Here is an 8549-nt window from a genome sequence, read left to right as displayed (position 1 = left end):
GGGGGCGCGCGGGAGGGGCGGAGGCACGGCGCGGGCGGGGGGACCCGGTGCGCTCGGAGTCGGAAGCCCCTTCGTGGGGCCTGGGACGCCTCGGGACCGGGGTCCCTACCCCTTGGGGACTCTGCCATTGGCTGCCTGGCTGCCCCCATCACCAGCATCCCGGGACCCCGGGGGTCCCGCGGTGGTGGCTCTCACCCCCAGTGGGAAGGGGCTCCTCTGTCCACACCCTGCCCTGCTGTCCCCCGCGACGGCGTGACGAAACTCTCCGCTGGAGGCGCCCAAGATGGCTGCCACGAGGACAGGCCACCACGGGGTGGGCGCGAGCCATTGCTAGGTGACCAGGTGGCCCGACCCCTGTGCCCTTCACGCTCTTGGCTTTTGGCCTCTCCTCCTGGCGCGGGACGGGTTCGGTGGTCGGCAAGGAGACCACCGGCCTCTGCCCTGGAACTCAGTCTGATGGGGAGACACGTGCTGAGAAGTGGATTCTTGGAGTTGTAGGGTCCCCTGGGCACCTTGCACTTGTGCACTTTTCTCTTTATCTTTGCCACGTGTCGCTGGGCTCTAACCTTCCCAGAGTGTCAATTACCACCATATCTAGGAAGCGTGCGCCAGGGAATTTAGATCCCTCTACTTTGACATACTTCCAGCCCCCCGAGGTAGTTTGCACAGCTGGCCTCAGAGTTCTAACTTGGGTGCTACCTCCTCAAAGGTGTGCTCCCTTGGAATGCTGCTTAAAACTGCCCCCTCCCAAACCCTTTTTACCCCTGTGCTTTTTCTGTAACAGCATCTGCCAATAGTTGAAATAAACTTGTTATATTTGTGGTATGTTCTCTTTGCCAGCAGGGCCTGTGCTGGTCTAGCTTAACCTGTCTCCCCCACTGCCTCCTACCAAGCAATTGCTTCTGCCAAGTAGGTCCTCAGTGAGCCCTTGCTGAGTGCTGGTATGCAAAAGCCCAGCTTGGCTGCACTGCAGGGTTCCAGCACTTAACCAGTTCTGGGGCAGCTGCCTTCTGAGCCCTGTGGCTCTTTCTTTATACTCTTCTCATGGTTCTCATCCCTTGTCTGCCTTACCTTCTCAGTTCTGACTTGGCTGCCTCTGGACTTGGTCTTCTCTGTCCATCCCTGTTTGGTTGAGCCAGGGTAGGGGGACATGGACAGTATTAGGATGCAGGTGCAGAGGGGCCTTTCCTTCCGCTCTTCTGGCTTTGCACTCAGATTGATAAAGGAGAGAGAATTGTTGAGGAGGATAGGGGGAGGCCCTACTAAGAAGTTCGAGGACCCCCAACAGGACCTTTGTTCTCTCAGGACTGCAGGTGCCTCATTTGCAAAACAGATAGTGTTTGGAAAGAAGAATCTGTCAGTTGCCCTCTACTCTAATGTAGGATTGCTCTAAGTGTGTATTCAGGGTCCCATGGAGGGAGCAGGCCCTTAGGCCACAGGGATGGGGGAAGAGACAGCAGTGGTTGCAGATGTCAGAGAGGAACTGCCCAGTGAGGGGCGGCCCTCCTGCAGAACTGTGAGATGCCCAGAGTGCTCTTAATGTTTTGTGAACTCTTCTTGTGGTCCCCTGGGGATGGTCACAGAAAAGTACCAGCTTGGAAGGAACAGCTCTTTCCCTCTCGTGGTCTTTGGTATATCGAATTTTTTAGTTGAATCTTTGGGCATTAGAACATTCAGCTGGATACTGAAAATAGTTTGTTAGCCCTTTATCATTTTTACTGACTGGTGCCCTGTCTCAAATGGAGGTTAATTCATTTATTTTTTTTAATGGACAAGAACTTTACCTGTCCTAAGATAGTGCTTCAGCAACTCAAACTAAAGTTGATCTTGACTAAAATATGAACATTAATTGTCCAATGGATGTTTCAAAGGCAATGAAAGATGAGAGCCATGTGGAGGGGGGGTAGTCTGAGAGGCAGTAATTCTCATGCCTCCCTGATTCCAGGCAGGCCCCTGTCTCCATGCAGCGCCATCCCTGGAGCAGGGAAGAGATGCAGCATAGATTTCTTGCTCTTTGACCTAATCCAATTCCTGACCTGCGATTCACTTTCTATCATTTAATCTCCTACGTGGCCACACCCAGGGGGAAGGAATGCCCATACAGATGACCTGCAAAGCCAAACAGAAATTAATAGATTACTTGTTAGGTTCCTTGAGTTGTTGTGACTGTCCTCTGCTGATACATCACCTCTAAACTCCAAAGGATCAAGACTTTGGTACAAAGTCAGAACTGCCACTCTAGACTGTGTTGTTTTGAGCATGGAACTTAATTTCTCCGAGTAACTGTGTAAAATAGAGGAAATATCCTAGAAGTTTGTAGATGAGGACTTGGCAGTCTGATAATGCATGAAAAGCTCTGTGTCTGAAACATGATTGACCTTCAGTCTTGACCCCCAGACAGTGGACAACAGTGACCTTGGTAGATGGTTTTGCACCTGCCTGTCCCCAACTAAACAAACTGAGCAATAGACTGTTTCTTAAATGCTTCAAAGTACAGTAGTTTTGCCAGGTATAGTGGCATGTACCTGTAACCTCCAACAGCTGGAGGTGCGGGGAGGAATGAGGCAGGAAGGAGTACTGCAAGTTCAAGGCCAGCCTCAGCAATTTAGCAAGTCTCTCAGCAGCTTAGTGAGAACTTGTCTCAAAATAAAAAATAAATAAGCATGGGGAATATAGTTCAGTGGTAAAGTGTCTCTGGGTTCAATCCCCAGTACCACCACCACCAAAAAAAAAAAAAAACCCACAGTAATTTTAACCAACAACAAGTTTCCAGTTTAATGACCTGGTTGTTGTTGTTGTTAATCTTTAGCCAAGGTTAAAGGTCTTTGTGACTAATTCCCTCAGAAAGCACATTCCCTGGTAACCCGTTTTCTGTGTGATTTTGGAAAATTAGTTTTATCCCTGTGGTTACAGGTTTCCTTGGCAGGTAGCTAAAAACTTGAAATGCAGTTTATGTGGGAGGAGATTATTTTCCCTAGTCTTTTCTGATCACCTCTGGGAAGCTGGGCAGCAAGCGGCATTCCCCACAGCCCTGGCATTTGGGGGCAAGGCTGCCACCAGGGTGGATGGGAGCTTCCATCTCCAGGAAGCGCCTTGCTCGGAGCTTTACCTTTGCTAGAGATCATTCAGCCCTCCTGCACACCTCAGCTTCACAGTCCGGCCAGCTGCAAGCCTACTCCCTTCTCATTCTGTTGATGAGAAACCTGACGCCCAGGGATGTGCAGCAGCTCACCCAGTGATGTGCCCAGAAAGGGAGTGGCATCAGGCCTCGGGTCTGTTTTAGTCCAGTCTCCATTCCCCAGGTATCAGGGTCGATTCTCAGGAGGGGCCCAGGGAGCCGGCCAGAAGGAATAGGCTCAGCGTCCAGCACGAGCAGCCCTGGAGGCAGAAGTGCTGGGGCTGCCCGGCAGGACCACAGCCTGTCCAGCCTGGGCTGCCCTGTGTCTTCTCACAAGGCCTGTGGACACTGCAGGGCGGCAGGCCCGCTTCCTCAGGTTAAGAGGTTTCCACGTTTATGTTCTTTCCATCTCGAGTCTCCTGGGCTTACTGATCCTAGGCTGCTTAAGAATTGGATTCACCTCTGTTCTGCAGAATCACATCCCTAAGAGAATGCTTTCCTAAGTCACCGACACTTTTCAAGGGAGCAGGAGTCGCCAGCCAGCTGTCCTCTGTCACAGGGGTGGTGGTGACGCTTAGGCACTGGAGTGAGTATGACTGGTAATGGCGAGGCTATTAGTAGGCCATTCCTAAGCTGTGGATAAAGATGCATATACTGGAGCCATTGGTTAAAGTGTGTGGGGCTCCGAGTAGTTGGGGAGTTAAAATTTGAACTCAGATTCATGGTCTCCACAAGCACAGGCTCATGACCACTACCCAAGTAGCTCTTCAACACCCTCTCACCCCTCCATCCAGGGTGTCTAAGTGACATAACTGGTGGCCAGCTTTGGAACCATGTGGCTTGGAGCCAGTAACTCAAGCTAAGCCAGCCCACGGGTTGCTCTGCCAGCTTCAGATGGTCCTAACTGGGGCAGTGTTCTCCAGAGGGTGTGCGTTCATGTGGCAGAAGGTGCCCCTGTGCCGGGCCACAGGCTGGTCCTCTGCCTACACTGCTGTGAGATCCCGACAGTATCAGGCAAGGCGTATATCCTGGAAGAGAGGCAGGGTGCCCCACAGAATGGAGACAGTTTAGCACCTTCAGGAAGATGGACTTAGCCAGCATTTCCAGTGGCCCCATAGCATGTGACCTATCGTGACCACAGAATCTTCCTTATGCCACTCATTTTGGTTTTCCTGTAACTGGAGCTCGTGCAAATTTCAAAGCAAGTTTAGTCCATTGATATGGATATTTTTTAAAAGGTTTTCAATACAGTTTGCCCAGGTTAGCAATCTAGTAACTCAGTTAAAGACTTTCTCAGCAGAGTTGGAGGCTGCCCATGTGTACTAAGTAAGCTTTATGAAGGTGTCTGCAGATGCCTTGGGGAAATAGAACGAGGCTGTATTTTGCGGACTGTGTTTGCTTTCCTGACTTACTGCCTGTTGCATCTTGACATCTTTCCAATTGCGGGACTGGACAAGTGGTTTCAGTTTCCTTTGAAGAGTTCACTCTCTCAACAACACATAAGATAATCTGTTGGCTTATCTTAATACAACATAATGCTGCAATCATTCATGGTTCCAAATAGCTGATATCGTTAGTTCATTGTGAGCCTGTCTTAGAGTAAGCAATTAGGAGATGTTAATGGTCATTAGTAGGAAAGTAACTTAAAATCACCTTGCTTCAAGTGGCATCAGCCAACCACAAGAATTTTTTAGTCCCATTTTTTCCTCTCTCATAAAAATTTTAATACCTTTACAATCCCAATTTTTCTTTAAAAATCACCCGTGAAGGAGATCCTGGAGTCACATTTCCCAGCTCAGCTGGTCAGGCGTCCATGGAAAAGATGGGTCACTTCACGTCTCCCCACCGCCGTTCCATCTGATGTCTCTGTTGCCAGTTGGACCTGGATGGCTTCCACCGCTCCTCTATGCCTCCCATTCCACTTTATTTTCAGACCATAAAAATGAATTTTGGAGCATCGGTAATCTGCCAACAGGGAGTGTGAACCGTAGCATTTGGTGGTTGGTGGCTGCAGTTCTTCCGCCAGCTGGCCACTGGCTAGCAGATCCCTCCACTGGGCCTCTTTGCTTAGCTCCCCTGTGGAAGGTGGCATTGCACTGTTTCTGGGGGTCTCCTTTGCAGCCGCTCCGAGTGCCTGGAGACACCATTTCAGCAGAGCTGCCCAACTGCCACAGCCTCAGGAAGACATGGCAAAGAGAACATTCTCTCTCCACTGCGTCCTGGTCCTGCATGCCATCTGCAGAGCTGGTGGGCTCACGTACACCATATTCTTGAACGTTCTCTGGCATTGTGTGCAACCTGCCCTTTGAGGTGTGGTATTTTTCATTATCTTTGCCACATTTGCAGTTGGAAAAGATGTACCTTGTTCTCTAAAACCTTTTCTAACCAATTGTTTGTGGCTTTGTAACAAGACCACTCCTTCGCTGTTGTCCTGGGCAGAGGTACCACCTTTACCCCTCTACCAGGGTGTTACCTCTTCCTGACCCATTAGTCCCCGCTGTTTGCCCATGTTCTAAATTCTAAAGAGAAGCCCACCTGCTATGATGGTAGTTGTGCTGCTTACTTTCTCTAGACTTGAGAACCGAAAACACCTGGTGGCCTATGGACTACCCCTCCGTTTCCTTAGTTCCTTGCATCAACCAACATGAAGCATGTTCGACTTGCAGAGAGCTGTGTCTGCCTAAAGAGCCACTGGAGCTAGCTGGAAGGGCGTGGTCCCTCGCTATGCTCTCTAAAGAGGGAGGTATGTGTCTAGACCACAGAGGCCCTGCTTGGCACACAGCCTTCCCACCTGCCCCTCCTCTCCATCCTATAAGAGCCCTTTGCACCCCCAGCCCCCCAAGATGGAGCTTTGAGGAGATAAGCCCTCCATCTCAATCAGAGCCCCCGCTGGGCCGGACCTGGTTCCTTCCTGCCAGCACCTGGCTCCCGCATACTGACCATCGAGCAGCAGAGGGCAGTCTGGCAGCTGCTGTCTGCAGCTCCCCGTGAGGGTGTGCAGCCTGAGGGTTCACTTCAGTGTCACGGGCAGGTCTTCCTAGTTAAGATGCGTCTGCTGTGGACCCTCAGAATGTGCTGCCATGGACATGTCAGAACCTCACAGCTGGTGGCACTTAAGAGCACTTCTCTAAGAAGACTTTGATCTTCCAGTGCCAGCCTCAGTGCCCAGACCCTCTACCAGCCAGAGGGTGCTTAGCACACTGCCAGCTGACCAGATGGGCAGGAGGAAGGGGGCATGCTGCATGTCCTGAGGGGCAGCCAACACTGCCGCCTGTCCCTTGTCAGCATCCAACCAAGTGGAGCTGCCAGGGCCCTACCACGGGAGACCCCAGCCTCACTTTGGGGTCCTCTCCTCCGTCTGTGCTTTGTGCCTTGGGGTCCCAAGCCTAAGAGCCACTCCCTGCCCCACGTGTGCTGCCTGGGCCCCACTGACTATCGTGAAATAGGGCAAGTTAATAAAAAGGCAGGAGAGCTGGTGATGAAAACCGACTTATTTGGCGTGGAGAAAGGGAAACTGTGTGCTTGAAGGCGTAACTTCATGAGTGAAAAAGGCCTATCTAATTGAAGCGTGAGGTCATAGCTAATTAAGATTCTATCTGGTTGGAGATCAGCTGATTCGGTAGGAATGCTAGCATGGCTTTCCTGATTGTTCTCCCAGTTCCAAGGCTGGGGCACAAGGGATTAGGTATTTCTCGTGCCAGTATGGTGTCATGTGGAATTCTTTTTTGTTTGTTTTCAGTTCTGGGGATTGAATCCAGGATGCTGTGTCATTGAGCTAGGTTCCCAGACAGGGTCTGTCTAAGTTGCCCAGGCTGGCCTTGAACTTGGGTCCTCCTGCCTCAGGACCTAGGGATTGCACCACACCTGGCTTAGAGTCCTTTTAAGTTGGTGAAATGGTGCTGTATTTTTTCCTAGTGCTTTTAACAAATGACCGCAAATTTGTTAGCTTAAAAAAGACAAAATGCCTCTTAGTGCTCTGGAGGCCAGTTGTCCAGACTGGGCAGGACCGCCTAAAATCTGCCCTCAGGAGCGTTCCTGTCTGTCTTCTCTGGCTCCCAGGGGCCACCTGCACTGCTTGGCTCGTCACCTCGTACAACATCAACCCCCTTGCCTGTCCTTCTCCATATGTGGCTCTGTAATTGCCTTGGGGCCACCTGAGTACTCAGGATAATCTCCTCCTCAGGATCCTGGGCTAAGTCCCTCCAGGTGTAAAGTAGCATCTTCTCAGTCTCCAGGCTTTATTCTGCCCATCACAAGTTCAAGGCCAACAATGAGACTTTCCAGTGTCAGAACTTAGGTGGGTTAACCTGGAGTCGAAGACCAGGAGTTAGATCCAGCTCCCTGCCTCCTCCCTTGCTGAGCAGGTGAGGGGTGGCCATGAGTGTCGTTTCAGAATCTTGTTTTCCTCATCTGTAAAATGTGCACAGTGAGAATTTAGTTAAAAGGGAAGAAGGATTACTTGGTGCTTGATTTTTCTGGGAAAACTAGGGATCAGCTGCCCCTGGCAGGCATCCCAGTTGGTTCAAGACTGGGGGAGGGGGGGGGGCCAGGATGTAGGACGGAAACTGCTCACAGCTCACGCACGCCCAGCCTGTGCCCGTGCTCCTGGGAGAAGGGGTAGTGCTTGTCTTTTGGGAGGCTGTGTGGGTTTCTGGTGAATCCAGAACCACTGTCTGTGCCAGGGGGTTAGCAGGAACGCACAGGCCCCAGGCAGGGACAGGGAGACCCCAGCATCTCTCCACACTCACTGCCACCATTGCTTAGGATTCTTAGAAGTTGCGAAGGCAGCTGTCTTCACAGTGTCCTGTCTGCCATACTGGCCCCTGGGGAGGGGTGGCACCCCTCCTTACTATCCCAGAACAAAGTAATGGTCACCAAGAGCTCTTTGGCACAAGGTTACTAAGAGCTCATCACTCCTGCCTTGCAGGACGCTATGCCCCTGGCCTCCCACCCGGCCACCTTTGTTCAGGCTTTTTCCTGACCTTCATAGCGCAGCCCTTAGTCCCTTTGCTTCTGCCATCTGCCTCTGCCGCCTCCTCCCGCTGACCACTCCTCCTGCTGACCGCCACCCTGAACTCTGACTCCACGTTCCACTGCCTGGGTGCCCCACTTGGGTGCCCTTCGGCACCTCACATTTAGCACATTCGAGTCTGAACTTCCCATTTTCCCTCCCAGGCTCGCTGTTCCTCCAGTGGTCCTGCCTTTCCTGCTCCCACAGCCCACGCGCCAAGCTGTCGGAAGGCCTGTTGGCTCCTTCAGCAGAACGTCTGGCATCCAAGCCCTCCAGTGGCTTCCCTGCCGCACCCCAGCCAGCGCCGCTCCTGGGTGGCTGTCACCTCACCACTGCTCCATCTGCTCCTTTCTGGCTCCCCACCTCCCCACACAGCACCAGAGACGCCCTGCTGAATTCTAAGTCAGGTGACTTCATTCC

The 8549-nt window shown here is 51.9% G+C and overlaps 1 protein-coding gene across 1 annotated transcript in view; it reads left to right on the top strand.

Annotated features, from left to right (window-relative positions):
* Nucleotides 1-8312: 8312 nt before the first annotated feature.
* Nucleotides 8313-8549, top strand: part of Sfxn1 (sideroflexin 1) — a 32210-nt gene continuing 31973 nt past the window's right edge. Inside the window, exon 1 of the mRNA XM_048815238.1 lies at nucleotides 8313-8536. The gene's annotated coding sequence lies outside the window, so the exon portion shown is untranslated. The remainder of the gene's footprint in view (nucleotides 8537-8549) is intronic.

Source organism: Marmota marmota, unplaced genomic scaffold (genome assembly GCF_001458135.2).
Source record: "Marmota marmota marmota unplaced genomic scaffold, marMar, whole genome shotgun sequence".
Classification (NCBI taxonomy): domain Eukaryota; kingdom Metazoa; phylum Chordata; class Mammalia; order Rodentia; family Sciuridae; genus Marmota; species Marmota marmota.
This window is presented reverse-complemented; position numbering and strand designations above follow the sequence as displayed.